The 5,384-nt window shown below is 50.6% G+C and overlaps 1 pseudogene; it reads right to left on the bottom strand.

Moving 5' to 3' along the window:
- Positions 1-3,349: 3,349 nt before the first annotated feature.
- On the bottom strand, positions 3,350-3,531 carry LOC126530151 (U2 spliceosomal RNA; annotated as a pseudogene).
- Between the last annotated feature and the right edge of the window lie 1,853 nt (positions 3,532-5,384).

Here is a 5,384-nt window from a genome sequence, read left to right as displayed (position 1 = left end):
AAAAGGGAGGCTGCATGTTAGTTTGCTGATAACGAGCGCCTGTACTAAATGGACGGTGTCACGTTCCTTCATGCCTTGGTTGTGGAAGCTGATTCTCTTAATCATCCTTGCCACTTGTTTTGTTGCCGACTTTAGTAAATTGATGGTGTGGCTGGTCTGGCCCTGCCGTTGCTTTGAACCCAGAATCCCAAGATCCGAGCAACAGTGACCTCTTTGATTTGCTGATTTTCGATTGAAATTTCTATGTCCCCCTTACTTTTATATCGTTTCTCGTGAATGCGTATTTTCTCCGATTTTTCGGGAGCACAGCTGAGACCGCTGGCCCTGGCAAAGTTTTCAACTGCAGCGGCCGCCTCTTGGAGGGTCTGCTCTTTCTCTGCTAGGGACCCGCGCGTGGCCCAAAGGGTGATGTCGTCCGCGTAAACAGTATAACCCAGTAGCGGGACATCGTCTAGGCTACGCGCAAGTCTACACATGGCGATGTTAAAAAGTAGAGGAGAGATGATCGCACCTTGAGGCGTACCTTTGTTGGGCATTTGAAACGGATCGGATTTGACATGGGATATTACTATTGTAGCTTTGCTCCCCGTGAGGAATGCTCTAATGTAATTAAAGACATTTTCTCCGCAGCCAATTATATTAAGTTCGGAAAGTATCGATTCATGTGATATATTGTCAATGGCGCCCTTCAGGTCAAGAACTAACAATAGGTGCTCCCCACCCTTGGGTACGCCTTTGAGTACCTCTTCCTGCAACAACAGGAACGCGTCTTGTGTTGAGAGGCCAACATGGTGGCCGGGAACAAGCCCCTGTCTTGAATGAAATTTTGAAGCCTCGTGCGTATGCAGTGGCGTAGCAACAGGGGGGGCCGGGGGGCCGTGGGCCCCGGGTGCAAGGGGCCAGTGAGGGGGGGGGGATGTCATATACGTCTGAAGACACCCCTCTTTCCGCCGGCTACACCCAGTGGGGGGGGGGGGGTGACAGAAGACCTAAGGGCCCCGGGTGCCACGTGACCTAGCTACGGCACTGTGTGTATGACCCGTTCAAAGAGCTTTCCCATGCAAGACGTCAGTGAAATGGGTCTTAGCGCCTGCAGGGATGGCTTCTTTCCGGACTTTGGTATTGTAATAATTTTTGCAGTTTTCCACTCTTCGGGAATCTCTCCCTTAAGCCAATAGTTTTCATTAAATTGCCTTGTTATAGCTTCTATGACTTTATCGTTTCTAATCATAGGTTGCGAATTAAGGTTTCTAATCATAGCATTGGTAATCTGATCGGCGCTGGGGCTGTGTTCTTTTTGGCCGCCTGGGCTGCCGCAAAAACGAGCGCCGGCAACGTGTTTCCACGGCGTCCGCCAAAGCGTCAACGACGGTGTTCACTATTCGCGTGGCCAAGGCCGAAGAAAATGCAATGGTTGTCTCCGCTCTGTACCGAGCGGCGGGCGAGGAGGACATAGAGGCACCGTTGCAGTCGCCGGAGAAGAACGTTCTCTCCTCCCTCGCCTCACCCTCCACCCTCACGCGCCACAGTATAGGGCACGCATCCGGGCCGCGTTCATCCTCGGGGACACGAGATTGAACCGCGTTCGCCGGATCACCCTCACACGCTTTCACTCATACGGAACCTCACGGCGACGGCGACGGTGACGCCGACGCCGACGGAAGAAATGCGCCTGGAAAGTATATAATTGCTATCGCAATAAAACTCCTGGCATAGCTACTGGGGACCAAACGTCTCAGCAAATATTGATTCTTGATCCCTGAGGTAGACGCAAGAGGTCACGTGTTGGGCCACCACTGTGCAAAGGGCTGGCTTCACGGAGCGTTCGCTTGCCAAGGCTGGCTGCACGACGTAATGCTCGCTCCGAAATTTTTCCTTCCTCCATGCGCATGGCAGTGAGCCACGTCTAAGCGGCACAGTTGCTCTCGGCCGCAGATATGCTTTCTCAAGCTGAGCTCGTGCCGAAGTCTTCAAGATCGCTGTTTGGATTGTCTGCTGCTTCGTAATGTGGTCAGTAAAGCACCTGACCCAACGCAGGAGAATGCCTCTACGCTGCTGTGCGCAAGGGTGTGGGAAAAGTATAGTCGGGTGAGACAAGCCGTGTCATACACTGCCGGCAGAGCCGAAGCTTCGAAGAACATGCAATCGCGAAGCGCAGTCATCGCAGCCATCATGGGTACGTACCGTCAAAGCGTGACTTTCCGTGCTCCGAACATTTCGAGGACAGTGACTATCAGGCGAGACCTGCTTTGCTGCAGAGCTGCAGCATGTCAGCGAAAAAGCAGCGCCTAAATCCTGGTGCTGTCGCATCCTATTTCTCCAGAAAGCAGAAAGAAGAGAGGAACGGAGCAAGCGGAGGTGCATTCGAGAAGACGCAAAAAGTAATGCTTCTTAGTTCTTTACTGCACAGCGGAAAAACGAAGACGAATTCGACGGGCGACCAGCAAATGCATCGTGCCATCTTCGTACTACGGGTCTCCCGTGTGGCGTTCGCATCCCAATGGCAGGGTCCTTCAATAATCTGGTTGTGAAACTTCGCTTAACGCTACGGCAGAGGTTCATATAGCGTCCGTAGTGGACTCACCACAGCGCGAGCAGAAAGTGGACTGTAGCAGACGCCGAACGGACGCCACAGGCTTCTGCGCGTGCGCTCGTTATTGAGCAAGGTTCGACTGCCTGTATCCGCGTGTGAATATTGTCACGTAGTAACGACGGTGAAGAAGGTAGCAAAACTGTCATTGACGAAACTAGCGTTTTATTGGGCGAACATATGCCCTCGAAAGCAGGCTACACTCAAAGGGCAACCATAGCGACGAACACAGTTGGCGATCGTTGCAACTTGGATCAGCGGATTAAGCGCGTCGGCTTTTACACATCAGTCATTGACGGTGTTTAGGGTAAGCGCTGGTGACCGCATGTCTTCCAGAAAGCTCTACATCATTCGCTCGCGCATACATGAAATCAGATTACTGAAGGTTCGGCGACAACAGACAGCGGATAGAACCATCGATAACATTCGAGAAACTTACGATACATGAACATAAATGAGCACTGCGTATCGTCGCAGCCAAGACAGCGCACGGATTCCCGTGAAGAGGGAACTACTGAAGCCGCATACATTTAGGCTCATTAAAGATGTTTCTCTCTCTCTCTCGGAACAGTAACGTTTTCCGAGTCGAATTTCTACGCTTTCCTAATTTTGTCATAATTTTGTTCAGTATCCCTTTAAATATATTCTTCCTGAGAAAAAATAATTATGCTTGCCTGTTTTTACAGTAAAGCTTTTATGGCTAGGTTCTGGGTAAAATTGGGTGCGCCTATCGAGCCGTGTAGATCGAGAATTTCTCTCCATACTTGGGCCGATCTCGAATATAGTGCAATACCGAGCCGACCCGCTGCGGAGTTGAAGCAGGCTTTAAGCACTCCGCCAACTTGCAAAAATAAGTTTATTATCTTAAGTCCAAATACAACCCGTACCAGATATTGAGCGGGCAAGAACAGATACTACACTTTGACCCGCGTCGGCCATATCTGCGTTCGCAACGCCCTCTCTTTGTCGGCGTTCCAAGCACTTGCGTATCTCCTTTCCTGCCGCTCTCACGTAATGGCGGTTCCGTAAGCGTGCTGTAGCCTGCCAGCACCGCGAGGCGGAAAAAGATGCGAACAGTCCATGTGGCCCCAATCCCGTAAACTTAGAACACTTTACCGGAGCGACCTCCAGGCTTCGGAAGGAGTTTTTGGTGAACCAATTTTGCGTCGCCTTTGTTGTGTGTGACCTCTTGTGCTTTTCGAGTGACCTCAGAACCATTACTGCACTGCGGGACTGGGACCAACGCACGATCGCCTTGGCTACGGTGAAGCAGTGTGTGCCTTCGGAGTGCGGTGAGGTGCGTGCTTGTTATACGTACCGGGATTCGTTAGTAAAAGGTGGCGTGCCGCGTTTGGCAACAATACAATATGGGCGTCATTTTCCGAGGCAGGGAGGATCGACTAGTCGCTGCTCGCCTGCCATTTATGTGCATGCGGCGTTTGGCACACGGCAATTAAGGGGCCATTAAGAGACCCACATACACAGCTTCGCTGGTCATGCACCTTCATCGAGTGGAATGGCACTGAATTTTTTTGGGGCGAATGCACAATTTTTCTAAATCTTTCGTTGACTGCCGCAATTAGCGAGAAAACAAAGCAATAAAGAAATGAACATATTAACACTGGTTCGAATGTTTATGGGAACTTATGAACAGAGCCTGAACTTCGCAGTAGTTAGTCAACGATTAGTCAACGATTAGTCAACTATTAGCGCGAAATAACACGAGAGTAAAGGAGCCCTGGCATTCTATGTTTTTCCATGAGGAAGGATTCTCGCACATTTCGGCTGAGGAAATGAAAGTAAAATCCCGAACACAATATGTGGTACACAGGAATGTAACCAAGGAATGTGCCGGCTAAATATTCTTCAAGGCTATAACTAGCGAAAATTGCACTACTTGACAATTATTTACAGCTCTCTGACGGCCAGGCGGTTAATAAATAGGGGGGATGCAATGCGTGCAGTGGTTATTGAATATTCAATTTAAAAAAATGGTTAGCAATACCCGAACAAAACATAGGCATTTATTCAATGAGCGATATGACATACACACATAGTAAGCCTTAAGAAATATTATCGCACATCACCATTTCAGCCACATTGTAAGGACGCGCTGAGAAGAAGCATGAAGTGTTCTTCCTGAAGGCAAGTCGGGTAGGCGGAATTTTTTCATAGAAGGCGCCGAGACGCGAGCGCCGCGGGCGGGCGAGGATAAAGCGCGCTCATTATAGTCGGGTTCTGCCTTGCAAGTTTTATCGGCTCTCATCAGCGCCCGTGAAACAAGCTTCCGCGTGGCTGGACCGCCGGCTTTTTCGCTCAAATGAGCCGCGCATGCCTGCGCGGTGATTGGGTCCCTTGGCGAGCGGGAGATTTTTCTTTGGGCCAGCCTTAATTAATTCGGGGCGCCTCTTGTCTTGTTTGGCGACGTGACCAGCGCGTCTTGCTGCGGCAGGTATACGGTGGGAGCAAACAAGCGCCAGGCAACTGCCATTAATTACGGAAGTTTCGGGGCCCACCAATTGATGGCTTCCGTGCTCGCCTAGGTTGGCCCGCGCCGTCAGGTGTTCGCTAGGTCTGCAGGCGCTTTGCGACTTTAAATGAAGAAAATCTGCATACAACCAGCGATCGTGTACCGCGCGCTCATGAATCACGCCGGCGAATGTTTCCGTCGACGCGATGACTCAGTTCCCACCAACGTCGTGCGCTTGCGGAAAACATATGTGCGTATTTAAGTGGCACCAGCGTTTCTCTCCTGATGTCCGAGCTGTTGTCAAACCAAACCAACAAATGAATA

Source organism: Dermacentor andersoni, chromosome 5 (genome assembly GCF_023375885.2).
Source record: "Dermacentor andersoni chromosome 5, qqDerAnde1_hic_scaffold, whole genome shotgun sequence".
NCBI classification, from domain to species: Eukaryota; Metazoa; Arthropoda; class Arachnida; order Ixodida; family Ixodidae; genus Dermacentor; species Dermacentor andersoni.
Note: the sequence above shows the minus strand (reverse complement) of the source record. Positions and strands in the feature narration are given on the sequence as shown.